General features: G+C 44.3%; 1 protein-coding gene across 1 annotated transcript in view; it reads right to left on the reverse strand.

Moving 5' to 3' along the window:
- DENND4C (DENN domain containing 4C) overlaps positions 1 to 18979 on the reverse strand; it is an 84489-nt gene extending 65510 nt beyond the window's left edge. The window contains exon 1 of the mRNA XM_086629129.1: positions 18958 to 18979. The gene's annotated coding sequence lies outside the window, so the exon portion shown is untranslated. The remainder of the gene's footprint in view (positions 1 to 18957) is intronic.
- Positions 18980 to 21845: the final 2866 nt, after the last annotated feature.

Genomic DNA, 21845 nt, shown 5'->3' on the forward strand with positions numbered 1-21845 from the left:
AACTCTGGACTTTAGTAGGGCCAACTTTGATCTTTTCAAACAATTGCTAGGAGAAATCCCATGGGACAGAGTACTAGAAGGTAAAGGGGCCCAAGATAGTTGGTTAGCCTTCAAGGACCTCTTCTTCTGAGCTCAAGACCAGTGCATCCCAACAGGCAGGAAGTGAAGAAAGGGTACCAAGAGACCTGCATGGTTAAATGGGGAACTGTTGGGCAAACTCAAGTGGAAAAAGAGAGTGTACAGATCATGGAAGGAGGGGCAGGCCACTTGGGAGGAATATGGGTCTGCTGTCAGAGGATGTAGGGAGGCAACTAGGAAAGCTAAGACCTCCTTGGAATTAAACCTTGCAAGAAAGGTCAAGGACAACAGAAAGGGCTTCTTCAAATACATTGCAGATAAAACTAACAGTACAGGCAATGTAGGCCCACTGGTGAATGAGGAGGGTGCCCTGGTGACAGAGGATAAGAAGAAGGCAGAGTTACTAAATGCCTTCTTTGCCTCAGTCTATACTGCTGGAGGCTACCCTGATGAGCCCCGGAACCCTGAGGCTCCTGAGGAAGTCAGGATAGAGGAGGAGTCTACCCTGGTTGATGAGGACTTGGTTAGGGACCAGTTATAAACCAGGACATCCATAAATCCAAGGGTCCTGATGGGATGCACCTGCAGGTGCTGAGGGAGCTGGCGGATGTCATTGCCAGGCCACTCTCCATCATCTTTGTTAAATCGTGGGGAACGGGAGAGGTGCCTGAGGACTGGAGGAAAACAAATGTCACTCCGGTCTTCAAAAAGGGCAAGAAGGAAGACCCAGGTAACTATAGACCGGTCAGCCTCATCTCCATCCCGGGAAAGATAATGGAACAACTTATCCTTGGTGCTGTCTCTAGGCATATCAAGGATAAGAGGGTCATTAGGGGCAGTCAACACGGCTTCACTAAGGGGAAGTCATGCTTGACAAACCTGATAGCCTTTTATGAGGACATCACCCAGTGGGTGGATGATGGTAGAGCAGTGGATGTGGTCTATCTTGACTTCAGTAAAGCATTTGACACAGTCTCCCACGGCATCCTCACAGCTAAACTGAGGAAGTGTGGTCTGGATGATCGGGTGGTGAGGTGGATTGTGAACTGGCTGAAGGATAGAAGCCAGAGAGTAGTGGTCAATGGGACAGAGTCCAGTTGGAGGCCTGTATCCAGTGGAGTCCCTCAGGGGTCGGTACTGGGACCAGTATTGTTCAACATATTAATCAGAACATGCAAAGACACTCACCAATATTACCATTTAACAACCAGAACATACTTAAGTATTCACACAGTGTTCCCATAGAGCTTGCACTCCAGTTGCCTGTCCATTCTAGCATATCTTCACTATTATTGCTCCCATCAGTATGCTTGTCCATACCATGGTCATTTCTAACCAAGCCCATTTCTACTCAGATAAGTGTGTAACTCCAGCTTATGCATTTCAGTTTGGTGCACGTGGGACAGCAGAAATCAGACTCTGTATGTGCATCACAGATGATTTAAAATTACTACAGAATGGAACATTATAAACTAGACTATTCAACAATGTTAAGTTTAGATGAATCAAGGAAGTTATGAAACACTTAAGATGTCAAGAGCAACACATAGGGAAGTTCCACGGACATGTCTAGATACGAGTTCTATGAAGCACATTTTACTATGTGAGGCATATACCATGAATACAAACACACACATACCCCCCCACAACAAAAGACAAGGTAAGTCAACATTACTTCAAGCGTACCATTAGCACTGAACGGAACTAAAACAGAAAAAAAAAGTAGTCCACAGATTATTAGCCACAGACAGCCAGTAAAGAGAAAAACAATTCCTACATGTGCATTTAAAGGCTTTCTTTTTTGGAATGCATATCATTAAATTATAAAATTACAAAATGAAGTAATGCATATCACTAAATTATGAAATGAAGTAACAGTTACAGTCACTTAACTAAATCACGCAAGTATTAGAAAAACTAGAGTTGCAAAAATTACTTCACAGACACGCAATGCCCACCTTCTACCTGTCTTAACACAACCAGCTGTGGAACAAGAATGACTGGATGTCACCCGTGACTGAGTCTGAACATGCACATATGCAAATACAGGACCATTCCTTCACGGCAGTTTTCAAGTCAACATTTGAAAATGAAATGCTTACACGATTGAGATATGTTACAAGCTAAAAGCTGATTATCTTAGAGAGGTCTATAATATTGTGAAAAATACAGACAAAGTGAAAGATAAAAGACTTGCCAATTACATTTAATGAAGTATTCCTGAAGGATGGCTTTTATCATTAATTCAATTTCATCCAGAAAACAAGTTGTGTCAAGGTCCGATACTGCAAATAATCTAAACTGGCTTTTTGTGTCATACAGGTAAATTTTTCCAAATTTGCACATATTCAAAGAAAAAATGTTGACTCTGTACTAGCTGTTTGTGAACCAGACTGTTTTCTCACATCATCCAAATACAACAATCAGGCATAAAAGGAATACAATCAGCTTGGTGGGAAAGTTTTCTAAAGCCTTCCAAATAGATCAGGGCACTACAGTAGGAAAATAGCAGATATATCATACCAAATCACCTTAGGTAAGAAATTCCTACAGAAGCAAAGGCACCAAGCCTAGAAACAGTTCAATGAAACCTTTCCCTTTCTCCCACCTGTACAAAAAACAGTTCTCAGAGCACCAGATTTCTGCAAACTGTGAATATTTGAGAACAAAATCACTTCTGCTTTAAGATCCTGAAATGTCTATCACAGCTCTACAGTTAATGCTGAAAAACAAACTATTTTATAAATTGAATAAATAAAAAAAATTCAAATGTCAAATTAGCAAACATACTTAAAACCCAAAGACCAAAGGCTAAAACATCAAAGGTGGGAAATGAAAAGGTCTTTTTCACTCTTTTAACTGTAACTTCTACAATGGCTAAAGACATATATAATTCTTTAAAACTTGACCAAGACAGATATTTGGTATCTTTCTTTGGAAATTTGTTACTGACGTTTTCATGAGAGCCACTAACAAATACACCATTCATATAATGGGAAATAGGTGTTTGTATTCTGACAATATAGTTTTCCTTTCCAATTTCAAACCATGGGCTTTGAAATGATGCAGTAGTGTGCTTCAAATGAAGAAAGGGTGGCAAGGAAATGAACTGACTTTTACAAATCCAGTATTGTAATAAGTGATAATTACATATCAATAATACTCTAGTTTTGTTTTAGAAACAAATGGAGAACATTTTAAAATTATTTTGCCCTTACACAAAACATATTCAGGCTCCATTAGCCTGAATGTTCTTTGCATTTTCTATGTTTTCCTGTCCTATAGGCAATTCCTAGGATTGCTGGAGCAAAAATTAGCAAAGGAATGGAGGAAACTAGTCATAAATTTTTAGCTTTATATTAATAAATTGGAATTATTCCAAAAAGACACAAAAGCAAACTACTAACAATTTAAGATTCTGTCTTAGGAAGCAGAACGGTGCTTTTAGTCTGATTTTTTTTCTGATTGTCAGCAAAACTAGATATCATTGTAACAAAACAGTGAGGCAATGACATTATGATATAAATGCTTGTATTCAACATAACAAAGCTTTCAGAAGCGAAGTGTTGCAATAGCAATTTGAACAGCTACTTATGATTATAAATTACTGAAAATATTACTAGGTTAATGGACACTGTGATCCAAGATGCTCAGGAGTACGAAAATGCTTCTCAGAAAAATCCTAAAAAAAGGAAAAAAAAAGAAAAAAAGGGGGAAAAAAAAAAATCATCTCCATACTATCTCTACCATATTCAACAGTTCATGTTTTCCTGTTGTACAGTATTTTCAAGTTGTCAAATGGTATAAAAACTGGAGCAGCACACAGTCATGTGAGGCCGAAAAGCAAATTCTGAAGTGACCTACAGAGTCCAGAGGAGAAGCAGCTGGGATCAACGAAGGCAAGTTTGGTACCAGTAAATTAAGTGCGATTGCCAAGGACAGAAAACAGAAATGCAGAAGATGTGAGAAGGGAAGAACGATAATCAGCAAGCAGTCCAGCTACACTCATTTAATAAACCAGTTTAAACTTGTTTCAGCAGTTTTGTACCCAAACTGTTCTTTCACAGAACAGAAGACAGCAACTGTTCTAGAAGCTGCAAAGAAAATAGTCCAAGAGATAAAATATTATAACAACAACGACAACCACCATAAAAATAATTCTCGGAGCAAGGAAAGTGCTTCACAAAATGCACTTACTGCCCCAGTCACCAGCTTTAAAGGTTAGCCATGCTCAGTATTATGTAATGAGTGAAACATCTGCAGCCCTGGAAACACCATTTGTTAAAGAACCCTTTCTGTAACTGGAAACTTCACTGGAGCAAAGCCAAATATAGTAGCCTGTAACAAAAATAAAACAGTGAAGAGAAAGTCAGGAGACAATAGCCCAGTGGTTAAGTGCCTTCTGGGAGCCCAGATCTCCTCGACTGCTTCTTGTAGGTTTTGAAGTGCCCTTTTTTGGTTCAGGTGAAGCCAAGACTCTGGTTTGGTTTTGAAAGGTCAAAGAAGAGAAGAAAATCTGTTCTTTCAAATCTACCTGAGAAGTGAGTCAAAGTAAGCTGTGAGAGTTGGAGACAGAATCACAGAGTCATAGAATGGTTAGGGTTGGAAGGGACATCAAAGATCATCTAGTTCCAACCCACCTGCCATGGGCAGGGAAACCCTTCACTACACCAGGTTGCTCAAATCCCCATCCAACCTGGCCTTGAACACTTCCAGGGATGGGGCAGCCACAACTTCTCTGGGCAACCTGTTCCACTGCCTCACCATCCTCAGAGTGAAAAATTTCTTCCTTAGATCTAATCAAAATCTGCCCTCTTTCAGTTTAAAGCCATTGCCCCTTGTCCTGTCACTACACGCCCTTGTAAAAAGTCCCTCTCCAGCTTTCCTGTAGGCCCCCTTTAAGTACTGGAAGGCTGCAATAAGATCACCCTGGAGCCTTCTCTTCTCCAGGGTCAACAGACCCAACTCTCTCAGCCTGTCTCCATAGCAGAGGTGCTCCAGCCCTCAGATCATCTTTGCGTCCCTCCTCTGGACCCGCTCCAGCAGCTCCATGTCCTTCTTGTGCTGGAGAATCCAAACCTGAACACAGTATTCCAGGTGGGGTCTCACGAGAGCAGAGCAGAGGGGCAGCATCACCTCCCTTGACCTGCTGGCCACACTTCTTTGGATGCAGCCCAGGATACGGTTGGCTTTCTGGGCTGCCAGCACACATTGCCGGCTCATGTTGCGCTTCTGATCCACCAGCACTCCCAAGTCCTTTTCCTCAGGGCTGCCCTCAATCCATTCTCTGCCCAGCCTGTACTTGTGCTTGGGATTGCCCTGACCCACGTGCAGGACCTTACACTTGGCCTTGTTGAACTTCATGAGGTTCTCACAGGCCCACCTCTCCAGCCTGTCAAAGTCCCTCTGGATGGCATCCCTTCCCTCCAGCGTGTCCACAACACCACACAGCTTGGTGTCATCTGCAAACTTGCTGAGAGTGCACTCGATCCCACTGTCGATGTCGCTGACAAAGATGTTAAATAGCACTGGTCCCAGTACCGACCCCTGAGGAACACCACTCGTGACTGACCTCCACTTGGACATTGATCTGTTGACTGCAATTCTTTGAGTGCAACCATCCAGCCAATTCCTTATCCACCAAGTGGTCCATCCATCAAATCCATGTCTCTCCAGTTTAGAGACAAGGTATCATGTGGGACAGTGTCAAATGCTTTGGATAAGTCCAGGATACTCTCTTTCTTGTTGCTCTCTATATTAAGCATTGAAATAGTGAAGTATTACTATTGAAATTATTTTGCCAGAATCTGCGGTGACAAAAATTTACCAGATCACAGAATCATGCTTTGATTTCATTTTTGTTAACTGCCTACAATACAATCAGCCATATGCTGCTTGATATCATCTCCTAAGGACTCCACAAGTCCAGAGTGGAAAACCTATTTGCTGGTTTTGAGGAACATGATTTTCCTCATTTTCATCTTTTGAAAAAAAAAAAAAAAAACGCTGCAGGAGAAGTGATTCTTCTGCGTAGGTCACTGCAATGACAGCTTTATCACATCGAACACAGGCTGCTTCATTGACACCCTCAGAGCCTCGCAGTCTATCCCCACCCCACTGAACACCTCTCCTGGCTATCAAGAGGATGACTCTCATTTCTGGTTGGCCTATGACACCAGCCTTAAATTACTCCGTTTCGCGTCAGCATTTTCATTCTTTCTCGGCTGCTTTTCAAGCTTGGCAGGAGCTTATTAACACTTCAGAAGTCTGTGTTTTAATCCTCTTGCCAACTCCTCATTAAGAAAGTCTTTTGCCAAGATGGCTTAAAAAAGTCCAAACCACACGCCTGACAGCAGTTAGGATATTCATGCTTTTGGTCTTACGCCGCAGCAGTGAGAGTCTTACTGGAGGAACTGTCTTTTTTCCCTTTAAACTGCACCAGGCACACCACGATCTCGATCTGCAGCACGTTTTTGCAGTAAGGGTTTGCATCAGCACCTCTGCAGCAAACGCGGAAAGAGCGCAGGCTAGGACCCCGAGTAAGCCCTCCACACCGCTCGCTTCACAGGCCACCTCGCAATGAAGCTACTACAGACGTAAATCACACGTAAGCAGCTTAGGCAGGAGTACGGCTTCTGAAAACTTGTGCCACCAACTTTCACACGTGTTTTCTGTATTGTCAAATATTTTAGCAACGCTTTCTGAAGACAAGCTCTTTGCTTAGTATCTAAGCTACTCTTCCCGTTCCTAGATAAAGGCTAATGGGGAAAAGGATCATAGCAATCTAAGGAAGTGCAGTAACGGTCTATGATGGCCTCCCATGGCTCTTCCCATTTTTCTTCCACAAAATAGACTAATGCCACCCAAAGGATAGTAAAGCTATCTTAATACTGAAAGTATAGAAGTGGAAAAGCATTGACAAATACAAGGCATCAAGTGGATTATGTATCTCCAAAAGCACACATGTAAAGTGATTCAAACTCTTCATTATGACTACAACTCTTGCTCCAGAATAAACATAAAAACATTCCTGAAATTCATACTGACAAAGCTAGTTTTCATCCATAGACAAGAAAATTTTGCCATTCTGTGGAAAATATGACTTGTATTTTCTTGTTTCTTTTTCTGTTAAAATTTTAAGACACTTCTGAGACAACCAGAACATCTGATTTTTAGACAAAAACTCATCACAAAACAAAAAAAAAATCTTTTTTTCCCCTCTGAATTATGCAGTATGCATAAAAGCCCTTGTTTATCAACCCTGGCTTCTTGCTGTGCTCATTTATATTCCTGAGTACATATATTCAGGAGAAGTGTGTATCTGAAACCATTCAAGCCTATATTTCAGTCTTCTGAACATATGTCAAATGTGAGATCATTCAAATATTAAAATGATGTGCATTTTGTGAACTTCTGAAGAACATAATCACAAAAGATTACATATTAGAAAGGTACAACTTAGACAAATGTATCAATCAATATTTTCCTCAAACACTAAAGAAACCTGACAAAGGATAGCAAGCCTGACATTCTCTGTTATGAAGCCTTATCACTTGCCAGATGGCAAGTAAACGTGAAGTTTGACGTTATACATATTTCAATCCTTTTCATAATATTGTGATCTAACACTCAAAATATCTATACTGTACTACTCAACACACTGGTGGAGTTCTCAGACAAAACACTTCGAGGAAACACGAATTTCTGGGATGAACTATACATATTTCAAACAGTAAAAGAAGTGCTTAAGTAAGATCATTGCTAAGAATGTACCCACTCAGCTACAATACAAACACAGAGCAGGGAAGAAAAGGTTATCTTTTCTAAAATTTCAGCCATTTGTAGCAGCCTCCAACATATTTGCCTAAAAATCTGGAAAAATGTCCCTTCAGAGAGCCTAAAACTTACCTACAGTAGGATTCTGAAAGCAAATTTAAGTATTCAGTCATATTCTCTCTTGTGCAAAGAGAAAGTAGTGCAAAAAACAACGTCGATTTACTGTTTTATCTTGTGCCCTTCACGTTATTGTTATTACCCTTTATTATTTGCAACACCCATTTCTATCATAATTTAACAGGAGCACAGATCTTCCTATTTAAAATACTCTTCATGCGTGTTTTTATGTATTTTTCTGATACCTAATGTTTTGACACGTAATGTTTTTATTGATTTAATAATATATTAGAAATGAAAAATCTGGTTTCTGAAAGCAGGCTGTGACTATTGTGGAAATAATTGACACTTGTTAGCATTCCTATTTCCAATTTAACCATTTAGGAACAGATTAATTCAATTTACTTAGAGGACTGATCTCAGCTTTTTCCATTTTTTTTTTTTTTAAATTCAGACATCCTTTTCCAAGATTTGTTACCACATGACTTACACAACGGCACAGTCCCATCACTCTACCTAATACTCGGTTGCTGTGGCATGCACAAAACGTTTGAGACCCCTGTGTTCACTTCCCTGCACAAGATGGAGCGGAATTAACAATTTCTCCCTTTGCACAAAAAAAGTATGCGAGCCCTCACAATCTGCTCCCACATATACAGTAGTGGAACATCCTCATTCTCCCCCACTGATACTGCTCCATTGTACACTTTAACGTATTACTGGCTCTGGGAAGAGGCAGGTGGTACAATAGTCACGTAGTCAGAGGATTTACCTAGGAGGTGGGCTACCAGCATTTCACTCCCTGCCCAAAAGAAAGGGCATCAAACAGCCCTCTATAACACAGTTTTAATGCTTTACACTCTTTTCTTCCTTCTTCTTCCTCTGTCATTTTTTAGCAGACCTAGGGCAGCATCAGTACTCTATACAGACAAAAAGACTAGGGATACAAACGGAGTGATACAAGATAATTTTGCACTTACCAACCTGGACAACTCAAACGCAAAGTATTTCAACTCAGACATTCAATCCAGCAAGCATATCAGTTAGGATGAGATTTTTAGAAAGGTAAAAGAGACAATTAGGCACTTGTTGCTCAAAGCAGTTTACCTACTCATAGATTCATAGATTTCTAGGTTGGAAAAGACCTTAGAGATCATCGAGTCCAACCATCCCTAATCCCCATTAAACCATATTGCTAAGTAGATCATCCACCCTATTCTTAAACACATCCAGGGATGGGGACTCAACCACCTCCCTGGGCAGCCTATTCCAGTGGCTGACAACCCTTTCAGAGAAGAAATACTTCCTAACATCCAATCTGAATCTCCCCTGACTAAGCTTATACCCATTTCCTCTTGTTCTGTCACCCAACACTAATGTAAAGAGCCCTTCCCCTACCTCCCCACCATCTTTTCTCAAGTATTTATACTCAGATTTGTGCATCATCTGGCTATTAATATAACTAGGAAAACAGTTTAAAATTAGAGGAGTGACAAACTAAATAAGATTTTCGTTTTCCCTAGCAGAATCAGTTAGATCAAAGAGACTGAGAAGGAGAGATTTTGAGATTAACAGCGTATACACTATACATCTGAAACTCACAGAAGAAAGAAGAAAAGCTATAAATGTCTTGGTGCAGGGTTTGTTCTGTTTTCTTTAAAATAAACTGAAATGTCACATTAGTCATTACATTCACGGTGAATGAGTCATCATAACCCGAAGGAACTTCAGGCTTTCACATGTAATTATTTTACAAGAAGATGCCTACAGAAAAAGTTCAAAGCAGAAACGCAACAAAGTATACACATCAGAGTTTGAAATGGCACCGCCTTTTTAAGAAAGCATAGGTCACACACTGTGCCTTTTCTTTAAACTTTCTACTTGGGCTACCCAATCCTGAACCACATACTCCTCCTTTTATTATGCATAATGTAGATTTGGTTTATTCCTAGAAGAACTGTACCAGCACAGCCAGGAACGCACACAAAAAATTCTGCTCTTCTGAGACATACAGGTATTCTGGTATAAGCTTCTGTGTAAGCACACCACCACTAGGCAAAACAAATTTTTCGTTTGCAAGGTCTGTTCTGTTTATGACTTGTCATTTTCTTATTCCAGTACAACTTCAAGTTTTCCTACATAGTTTATTAGTATTGGAAAGCTTTAGTTATATGCTTATACTTTATCCACGTAACAAAACATACAGTCCTGTACAGGGGGAATTGCTACTTATAGCCTAAAAAGAAAAAAAAAAAAGAAAAAAAAAAAGCTAAGTAAGGATTTATCCCCAAGGTTATGCAAGAATTTAAGGTCAGAAGAAATTCAAGTCTTTCACTGATTAAAAATTCATTCTGAGTCAAGTAAACATTGTACAGGAGACATGTAGACTTGGCTTTTCTGGTTTAATCACAACTTTGAGAAATCAGTAACATGTTTATGGAGTTAGGAAGTTTTCTCTTTAATGTTCTGCTTACCCTTTAATATTCAGAACTGAAAACAAACCTGGATGTGGCCAACAAGACGCATACTGCTCCCATTCATTAACAAACCACATCTATACATCACAGTGGTTCACGACTTAGCTTACAAGAAAATTACTTGTACTCTTCCTCCTCCTGCCAAATCCAAATTTATTCATAGACGTCTGTGATTCAGAAAACTAAACTTAACCTCACATAGATGCTTTCCTGAGTTGCTTCTATAGGAAGTGGAAGAGGAGCTTCAAATGATAATTGAAGGCACCTAAAGTCAGGCTTCCATTGGGAATTACCCCCTAAAAAGTAAGTGGTGGATAACAGGGGGAGAAGGGAGCAGAGAAAGATGGGTCTCCCTAGGCTAAAACTAACTTCTGTCAATAACCCTCTTCAGTCACATCTTTGGTGGTTTCAGAAGCTTAGCAGGTACAAGACACATATATTTTTCACACATTAAAAATTTATCAGGTTATCCACATCCTCATTAAGTATTTCCTCTGGCAAACACACAGCTTATTTTTTATGATTCGTTTTAAGGAAACTTGCAAAAGATATTGACTATGCCTTCAAAAAAACCCAAACATCACAGTGCCCTTAAATTCGTATTACCTTTAACACAACAATTTTCTGCCACTTACACCTAGATACCCAGCAGTTTATATTCTCATTAGGGTCATTCATTACTTAAAACATTACTGGGAGAACACAAGCATCAAGAAAACAATGAAGGCAGAGGTACAAATGACTCCCTAGTCTAGGCGAGCTGTGGCTGTTACTTCCAAGGACGGCTGGCTGATCAACTGTTGAGAACTGGCCACACTGGTTTTTATATTTTGCAACAGTCCCATTCAGTGATTAGAGTAACCAACTGAAAAACCTGTTGCTGTGACTCAGCAGTTTACCTTATTCTTCCTTTCTATAACTTAGACCAATATGGACATCCTGCAGAAGTTTCAAGGCTTAACTATATAGCTACAGATGCCTTGATTTCTTGCTTTTCCTGAAACATTAATTAAGTGCTTGAACTTCTTTTTCTTCATACGCTGCTCCTAGGTAGCCGCTTTCTAGCTGTGGTTCTCTTTCTTCTCAACTTCAGCCGCACTTTTATCCCTTCTCAAAGCAGACAGATACAGTTTACACGTTATATAGACATGGCTGGAGGATATCTTACTCGCAAGACTTCTACCTATGTCAGTTTTCTTATCTGAGAGTATAGTTTCTTCCCCGGAGAACAACAAATAAGGCTGGAGCCATGTTATGTGACACCAGGAATAGCAGCACTGGGTTGCCCAATAGGAGAAAGAAAGAAAGAAAAAAAGAAGTATTAAAAAAAAAAGGCTTGCTTCCACAAGTCACAAAATGTCTCAACTCGAAAGACTTCCAAAGGGTAATATAATAGCAGCACTGAAGAATGTATCTATGGCTAGACTTCAGTTTAAGCATTACTGATCAAAAGCTGTGATTGATTATAAAGGCAAAAGCTATCACTGAAATGTGTAGGTTCAGAGAGAAAGCGAAAACATGGGATTCTTTGCCTATCTAAGTTTTGTAGTAGAGCTGCAGTTTGTTCACAACTGGAAAACACTTTCATTTTGACAGGAAGAAAGCCTCTACTACTTTGGAGACTTGTAAGTGTAAACTCAGCTTTTGCTACCAGAACTGAACAACTTAATTTGCAAGTCAATCCTTGATTTACACTATTTTTAACATCTTTTAGACAGAAAAACACAGGCTCTTAGTTGATGCTTGAAAAGCATCAAGTCTTTTTAGAGACGTTTTTGAGAGTAAAGGAAAGGAACTGAAGTGTCACAAAATGTGAAGACGAAAGCAGAATAAGGCAAAATTGTCTCACTTCATTTAACTGAAACAAAGCAAACGGAATGCTTATTGACACATAAGCCAACCTTTAGGCAAGAAATCACGGGTACATTTTTACTGTTCTCAAATCTTGAGTTTGGTGCTCTTCAAAAAAAAAAAAAAGAGAAAACAAAGAGTCACATGCATAAACAGAGAACATGATCATAATATTTGCTATTCTGAAAAACTGTTTTCAAGTTTTCTGTCTGCCAAAGCAAACAGCCAACATCAGGACCACATTTATACCCTTGAAGAGCCTGTAAGCAGAAACAAAGGACTAGAGTGAAATATTAACCAAGAAAAAACTTTCTGCTCTATTCCAGCTTGGAACGCATAGCACAATGCAACTGTATTCCTGAAACTTTAGAATAAGTAAGTCTGTACGCACATGTTTTGTGACAGATGCAGTCACAAGAACAACCGAACGTGAAACAGTCACACTCCACGAGAACCTATGTTGTAGTTCAGAAACAGTATTGAACTAACTCACTTCACTCTAACAACCATTTGCACAAAGATCAGAGCTGTGAGCCTTTACCTCCACGAATTTGCAGAAAGAAAGCACTCTGATTACCATCACAGGTGTGGAGCATTTCCAACACTACTTTTTTATCCAACAGGGAAGAAGCAGCATCATATTTCTGCATAACTGAGGGCAACAATTTTGAGAGAGGGATGATTCTTTTAACAAGACAGAAGCTCAAAAGTAGATAAAAAAATCCAAAGACTTCTGTTTACAGTCTGAAGCACCACAGGAGGAAAGCAGGTCTCATGATACACAGTGCAGCAAACTGATTCTCATTTTACAGATTTGAATAAGCAGTAATGGACAACTGTCTGGCAAGTCACATGGGAAGCAATTTCGTAACTATGACTATGATTCCCACAAACTATTTTACTACACCAAGATCTTCAGTATCTTGAATAGTAATCAAGAAAGCAGCATGCTGAAGGCAGGTAATCCATGCCTGGGATGACTAGCAAGGACAGGAAAAAAAAAAATTGTCCTACCACATAGATTGCTACAGTGCACCCTACATAAAGATACCAGATTTAGAGGTTACAGGTGCTTTTTGTTACTATTTCAGTCAGAAGGCTAAGTCAGTCAGAAAGGAAACTATACGAAACTGCTATACGAAACCAGTAAGACCACTAAACGTGCTAGTCTTTACACATCCTGCTCTACGGCTGTCATTCAAATTTATCTGAAAGCTTAACAAATAAGACCTCTGATCTTACATGATCTTACAAGACTACCTTCTTCTTACTACTTTGGCAATATATCTTTCCTACCTCATTCTGCTGAGACTTTTCTCCTATTGCATTTTTAGGCAAACCCAGACATGTGCATCAAGGCTAACACTGGAACTTATTTGTCCTTAAAGCGTATCGAGGTTGAATTCCAATTTTCCACTGGTCAAAGGCAGACCTAAGAAAGAGCCAAGCTTAAAAAGATACTATTTCAAGCACTATATTTCAACAATATGTAGTACTACTACTCCAAATTAGAATTCATACATGTTGAGTCAGAGGGATGTTATCCATACCACCATTTGGATATCCTGAGATTGCTCAAGTTAGATGGTTTTCATTGAAAAACAAAAATACAAAGTTGATCTGAAAGAAATCCCACACACAATCTTCAAATAAGAAAACAAACATGTAAGATACAGACCAAGAATATCTGATTAAGTTTACTTCAGGCTATAGAGAGACCAACCTTAATCAAAGAAGGAACAGCCAAATGTAACGTTACACTGATCCATAAGTATTTAGGAAAATGCCCGTCTTAATGTATAAGACAATTTTTTTTAAAAAATCAATTTTTGAGATTTTATCAGTAATAAGCATCTATGTGTGCTAGTAACTATTTTAACGTAGAAGTCAGAAGTCAAGTAAGCAAGCCAATATTAGCATTTCATATCATAGAATGGTTTGGGTTGGAATGGACCTCAAAGATCATCTAGTTCCAACCCCCTGCCACGGGGCAGGGACACCCTCCACTACACCAGGTTGACCAAAGCCTCAAGTTTTCCTGTTGCACAGTACTTTCGAGTTGTCAAATGGTATAAAAACTGGAGCAGCACACAGTCATGTGAGGCCGAAAAGCAAATTCTGAAGTGACCTACAGAGTCCAGAGGAGAGGCAGCTGGGATCAACGAAGGCAAGTTTGGTACCAGTAAATTAAGTGCGATTGCCAAGGACAGAAAACAGAAATGCAGAAGATGTGAGAAGGGAAGAACGATAATCAGCAAGCAGTCCAGCTACACTCATTTAATAAACCAGTTTAAACTTGTTTCAGCAGTTTTGTACCCAAACTGTTCTTTCACAGAACAGAAGACAGCAACTGTTCTAGAAGCTGCAAAGAAAATAGTCCAAGAGATAAAATATTATAACAACAAGGACAACCACCATAAAAATAATTCTCGGAGCAAGGAAAGTGCTTCACAAAATGCACTTACTGCCCCAGTCACCAGCTTTAAAGGTTAGCCATGCTCAGTATTATGTAATGAGTGAAACATCTGCAGCCCTGGAAACACCATTTGTTAAAGAACCCTTTCTGTAACTGGAAACTTCACTGGAGCAAAGCCAAATATAGTAGCCTGTAACAAAAATAAAACAGTGAAGAGAAAGTCAGGAGACAATAGCCCAGTGGTTAAGTGCCTTCTGGGAGCCCAGATCTCCTCGACTGCTTCTTGTAGGTTTTGAAGTGCCCTTTTTTGGTTCAGGTGAAGCCAAGACTCTGGTTTGGTTTTGAAAGGTCAAAGAAGAGAAGAAAATCTGTTCTTTCAAATCTACCTGAGAAGTGAGTCAAAGTAAGCTGTGAGAGTTGGAGACAGAATCACAGAATCATAGAATGGTTAGGGTTGGAAGGGACATCAAAGATCATCTAGTTCCAACCCACCTGCCATGGGCAGGGAAACCCTTCACTACACCAGGTTGCTCAAAACCCCATCCAACCTGGCCTTGAACATTTCCAGGGATGGGGCAGCCACAACTTCTCTGGGCAACCTGTTCCACTGCCTCACCATCCTCAGAGTGAAAAATTTCTTCCTTAGATCTAATCAAAATCTGCCCTCTTTCAGTTTAAAGCCATTGCCCCTTGTCCTATCACTACACGCCCTTGTAAAAAGTCCCTCTCCAGCTTTCCAGTAGACCCCCTTTAAGTACTGGAAAGCTGCAATAAGATCACCCCAGAGCCTTCTCTTCTCCAGGCTGAACAGCCCCAACTCTCTCAGCCTGTCTCCATAGCAGAGGTGCTCCAGCCCTCAGATCATCTTTGCGTCCCTCCTCTGGACCTGCTCCAGTAGCTCCATGTCCTTCTTGTGTTGGGGACTCCAGAGCAGTAGTGCAGTATCCCAGGTGGGGTCTCACGGGAGCAGAGCAGAGGGGCAGAATCACCTCCCTTGACCAGCTGGCCCCACTTCTTTTGATGCAGCCCAGGATACGTTTGGCTCTCTGGGCTGCCAGCGCACCTTGCTGGCTCAGGCTGAGCTTCTCATCAACCAATACCCTCAAGTCCTTTTCCTCAGGGCTGCTCTCAGTCCATTCTCTGCCCAGCCTGTGGTTGTGCATGGGATTGCCCTGACCCACGTGCAGGACCTTGCACTTGGCCTTGTTGAACTTCACGAGGTTCTCACAGCCCCACCTTTCCAGCCTGTCAAGGTCCCTCTGGATGGCGTCTCTTCCCTCCAGTGCATCCACAACACACAGCTTGGTGTCACCTGCCAACTTGCTGAGGGTGCACTCGATCTCACTGTCCATGTCACCAACAAAGATGTTAAATAGCACTGGTCCCAGTACAGACCCCTGAGGAACACCACTCGTCACCAGCCTTTACTTAGACATTGAACTGTTGACTGCAACCCTTTGAGTGCGACCATCCAGCCAATCTACTTGATTGGTAAAAAGATCATATCCACTTGAATGGTAAAAAGCAGCCTGTCAGTCAATTATTTAAAAAATTCTTAACAAAGACTTTCAGTCAAATGTAAAAGCATTCTCAAGCTATCTAACAGGATGAAGTAATTTGCATTCCATCATCATTTTTTTCCCCCAAAACACAGAAGTTGTTTACTGCCTTATTTTCTAACTTGCTACCTTAAAAAGCAACGCAAAAGCTTTTACTAACTTTGTGTTTAGTTCTGCTGGGTTTGTGTGGTGGTGTTTTGGTAGCGAGGCTTGTCCTGCTGGGACCACCAAGGTTTGCCAGGCCCAGTGTGGTTGCAGCAGAGAGAGGAGGGGGATGTGAAAGAAACAACTCTGCAGACACCAAGGTCAGTGAAGATGGAGTAGGAGGAGGTGTGCCGGAGCTGAGATTCCCCTGCAGCCCATGGTGGAATGGCAGGTGGCCCTACTGCTGCCTGTGGAGATTAATGCTGGAGCAGAGACCCACCCACAGCCCGTGGCTGCACCCAAAGGAGTTTGCAGAGGACTGTCTTCCATGGAAAAGGACCCCACGCTGCTGGAGATTAATGGTGGAGCAGACAAGGCTCTGCAGTCCATGGAGGACTCCACACCAGAACAGGTGACTACACACTAAGAAGCCGTGACGCTGTGGGAAAACTCACGCCGGAGCAGTCTGATGGGTAAGGACTGCATCCTGTGGGAAGGACTAACATCAGAGAAGTTTGTGGAGAACTGTCTCTCATGGGAAGGGACCCCATGCTGGAGAGGGAGAAGAGTGTGAAGAGTTCTCCCCCCGAGGAGGAAGGAGCAGCAGAAACAACGTGTGAGGAACTGACTTGCAACCCTCATTCCCCATCCCCCTGCACCGCTCCGGGGAGGAAATATAGCTAGGAAAAAAGGAGCAGTGGGAGGAAGGCGTTTTTTTAAGATCTAGCTTTGTTTCTCATTATCCTCTCTGATGTGATTGGTAGTGAACTCAACTGATTTTTCCTCAAGTCCAGTCTGTTTTGCCCATGACCATAACTGGTGGGTTATCCCTCCCTGTCCTTGTCTCAACCCTTGAGCCTTTTGTTAAATTTTTCTCCCCTCCATCCCACTGGGGCAGGGAGGAGTGAGCGAGCAGCTGCGTGGTGCTTGGTTGCCAGCTGGGCTAAACCACGACATTAGTCTATGCAAGAAAATAGCCAACAAAAGTAACTAAAAGCAAATAATTTTCTTTTTACTAATATGTCCAAGTACAAGCTCAAATTTAACTTGGTTAAAAACATCACAATTAGTCAAGAAAATACTAGTGAAGTCACGCTAACACAGCTTACAGAAAAAACGAAAGAAGATCAAACATCCTGTTTGTTTACAAGCTAACCTCTCATGCAGATCTAAAAGTTTAGCCACAGGCATTAAGTTTGAAACCAGCACAACAGTCCGTGTTTGCAACATGCTTGATCTTAACAGCGAAAGAGAAAATTGCATTAAAAAGATAGGTATAGCACAGGCATTTAATTTAGACTTAATATAATTTTGTTCAGTTTTTGCATCCTTTCTGAGATTGCAGCATCGACAACATGTTTAGTTGTGCTCGGGCACTTTGGAAGATCATGTTTGGCATTAACAGCACAGTTAATCAGCTTACATCAATTTTAAAGCTTCTGACAGCTTCTGTAAATAATTTTTTTCCCTATTTGACATCAGAGGGCCCTAGCAAATCACCAAATCCTGTTGACACGCAAATTATCCAGTCATGCAGCAAGGACACATCAGATAGCCCCAGACGATAGCACAAGTTGATTAAAAGTTATGGCTCTAGTTTTTGGTTGTTTTTTTCTTTTTCTTTTTAAAAATCTGCGAAACTAAACTGTAAGTTTAATAACATCTTGATGATACAGTGCATGACTGTTAGTAATGGTGCCTTTATCACCGGCTTGGGGGGTGGAGAGGGGGAAAGACGTTCCCTGCTATTCGAACCTCCTCCCAAGAGCGGCAAAACCGCTGCTCACCGGCTCCATTTCGGCTCGGGAACGGGCGAGCCCCGACGGCCCAAAACTCCGGGCACCCACCGCCCGGGGGCCGACCCCCCGCCCGAGCGCTGTCCGGGAGCGCGCCTCGCCTCCCCGCCCCGCAAGGGTTAAACCCGCTGACGCCGGAGCCTAGGGGGAGGAGCCGGAGCATGGAAAGGGAGAGGAAAATGGAGAAATAAAGGAGGGAGCTGCCCGGGGACTCACCTGCAGCGCCTGCCACCTGCGCCGCCGCCGCCCCCCCCCCCCTCCACCGGCGGCCGCGGCAGGCCGAGCGCTCCCCGACGGGCAGCCGCGGTGGGCGGGCGCAGAGAATTTTAAAACAGTCATGATAATAATTAAAATAATAATAATAAAATAAAACAAAACAGAAAGCGCCTCCGCCCTCCCGGCCCCGCGCGCGGAAGCTCTGCCAGGGCAGGGCGGCAAAGGAAAGAGGAGAGGCAGCAGCCCTTCCCGGGGAACGGCTCGGCGACAGGGAAACACCCCGAAACTCCTTCCCTCTCTGGCGAGGAGGGAAGTTTCCTCCGGAGGTGGAAGAGGAGAGGGAAGGGGCCGGGGGGCAGGAGCGGGGTGCCCCCGCCGAAGCGCCGGCTGCCCGCCGCGCCCCGAGGAGCGGGCGGCAGAAGGCGGACAAGGCGCCGGGTCCGGCGCCCGCTCCCCGTCTGTCGGGCCCCCTCACTCCCTCCTTCCCTCCCTCCTTCCCTCCCTACCTCCCTGCCGCGGCCGCTCACCTGCCGCCGGCTCGCCCGCCGGCAGCCGCCACCGGGCGCTCCTCGTCCGCCCCGACGGTCGCGGCGCTCGCGGCCCGCAGCTCCTCCCCGCGCCCGCCGCCGCCTCAGGAGCCGCCGGACCCGCCGCCGCTCCTGTTTGTGGAGGAAGCGGCCACCATGTTACTTTCTCCCCCGCAAACGCCTACAGGCGGGCCCAGAGCCCGCCCCAAAAGGAGGCGGTGGCAGCGGCCGCGCCGGGGAGCGGAGCGGAGCCGCTGCCGCGGCCAGGGGGCGCCGGCGGGCGGCGGCCTGTGGCCGCCGGGAGCAGCCGCGCTGCTTCGGGAGAGCGCGGCCGCCTCCGCCGCCTCTGCCGAGCGCTCGGGCACCGGTGTGCCCGCGCGGGTCGCACGGCGGGACGGCGGAGGGTGTGCGGGAGGGAGCGCGGGCGGGGCGGGAGGGCTCCTGGCGCAGGCACGGCGGTGAGAGTTGGCGGTCAGAAGCGCCGGCCGGGGCCGGGGCCGGGGCCGGGGCTTCTGTGAGGCGTCGGTTTGTAGCGGGAAAAACACGTCAGGAAGGCACCTCGGCGGGTCGCTTCCGCCCTGCCCAGACAAGTCTGCTGGCTTCATAGGTGGTTCTTGTTACCCGGATAGCGCTCGGGGCATCTTCTGCGCGGTGGGAAGCTGTAGCGGTGTAGGCGGCGTCAGAGGGGCCTGCCTGGGCCCTGGAGAAGCCGGGACCATGTTTCGTTAAAGGTTGTAAGTTGTGTCAGATGAATGTCCTTAACTGCATGGAGCCTGATGGGATTCATCCCAGACTACTGAAGGAGCTCGCAGATGTTACAGCAGGACCCGTCAGGTTCATCTGCTGAAGGTCTTGGAAGTTCTATTCTGTTCTAAATCAATGTTTGTGAAAGCTGCTGAACCGAAGGAAACCAGAAAGTGGTCTTGTGACATTTCAGTTTATGGAAACTGTTGCCCCTTTGGAAACCTTTGCTACATTTCCCACTGCCCTCACTTTCCCTTCTGGGACTGCGGCGCGCATCCCTTCATGGGCTTGTGACAGTTGTGCTCTGCGTTGTGGCCGCTCAAGTCTTGAAGACCTCCACACTCAGGGATCCCACCTCTGCTCTGGGCAAACCACTCCAATGCTTAACAATCCTCACAGGGATGTTTGGTTTGGTTCCTTATCTCCATGCTGAATCTCCCTAGTTTCAGGAGATGCCACTGTCTGTGACCAGGCAGTGCTGCAAAGAACCTGTCCCCATCCCCTTGATGCACCGGGAGGTGCTGTGAGGTGCCCTGATGCCTTCTGTGCTCCATGGCGAAACAGTTCCAAAGACTCTCCTCAGCTTCCTTGAGCCCCTCTGGTTTGATGACCTCCCACCTGTCACAGAATCATAATCACAGAACGGTTAGGGTTGGAAGGGACCTCAAAGATCATCTAGTTCCAACCCCCCTGCCATGGGCAGGAACACCTTCCACTATATCACATTGCTCAAAGCCTCATCCAACCTGGCCTTGAACACTTCCAGGGATGGGGCATCCATAACTTCTCTGGGCAACCTGTTCCACTGCCTCACCATCCTCAGAGTGGAGAATTTCTGCCTCGTATTTCATCAAAATCTCCCCTCTTTCAGTTTAAATCCATTGCCCCTTGTCCTGTCACTACACACCCTTGTAAAAAGTCCATCTCTAGCTTTCCTGTAGGCCCCCTTTAGGTACTGGAAGGCTGTGATAAGATCACCCTGGAGCCTTCTCTTCTCCAGGCTGAACAGCCCCAACTCTCTCAGCTTGTCTGCATAGGAAAGGAGCTCCAGCCCTCGGATCATCTTTGTGTTCCTCCTCTGGACTTGCTCCAACAGCTCCGTGTGCTTCTTATGTTGGGGTCTCCAGAGCTGAACACAGTACTCCAGGTGGGGTCTCACGAGAGCAGAGCAGAGGGGCAGAATCACCTCCCTCGACCTGCTGGCCACACTTCTTTGAATGCAGTCCAGGTACCTGCCCAGGACCCCAAGTGGGACGTAGTGCCTGGATGAGGCCTGATGGATGCTGAGCAGAGGGGGATCACCCTTGTGCCCTCTAGCTAGGAGATAATGATAAGGAGAAAAGCTATGAGAGTGAGGCAAGTGCTGCCTTTGACACCTTGTGGGACAAAGCAGGGGAGCCTAGAGGGCTGGCCCGCAGTGCAAGAGTATGGGAAGAGCCTGTGAGACTTTGTCCTGCAGCCTCCAAGGGAGGCACATGGTGTTATTCAATAAACCCCCTTGTCATATGTGCCTGGAGATGTCTCACACAGCCAGAGCAACCTGATGGGGCCCTGGGAAGACACGGCCAAAGCCTTGGTGACTGGCATGAAACACCGATGCCGAGCACAAGACAAGAGATGGGAGGATGGAGTGGGCAGTGGCATTGCAGTAACCCCAGATGCATGTGCTGGGGCTGCAGCACTGCTAGGGCGAGTGCCATGGGTGAAGATGGCCTGTTGTGACGTCCCTGAACGACAGATGGTGATCCCCATGAGCAACAGGTTGTGACCATGGGTCCCTTGCTGCTTATATTTGGATACTGAGTCTCAGCCAGGCAGCTTGTGCCCGTGCTCCAGCTGATTGAGTTTGTGAGGTTTGGAGTGTTGAGCAAAGCCTTTGGTGCTGGTGTCGTGCTCGGCAAGTTGTTTGTTGCAGCTCTCAGTGCCCAACCCCAGAGCTACTGAAGGATTTTCTCTGGCCCTGCCAGGTTCAGGCAGCTGGAGTACCCAGGAGGTGCGCTTGCAGCAGAAGAGGTGAGCTGTGTGGGGACACCTCACCTTGGGGAGCTGGGAGGGTTTTCTTCTTGAAGGACCAGAGCATTTCCTCCATCTCTGCCTGGTCCAGTCAATGACTGTGGGCTCTCTTCCTTTTCTAGTGTGACACC

The sequence above is a fragment of the Tauraco erythrolophus genome, chromosome Z (assembly GCF_009769465.1).
Source record: "Tauraco erythrolophus isolate bTauEry1 chromosome Z, bTauEry1.pri, whole genome shotgun sequence".
Lineage (NCBI taxonomy): Eukaryota > Metazoa > Chordata > Aves > Musophagiformes > Musophagidae > Tauraco > Tauraco erythrolophus.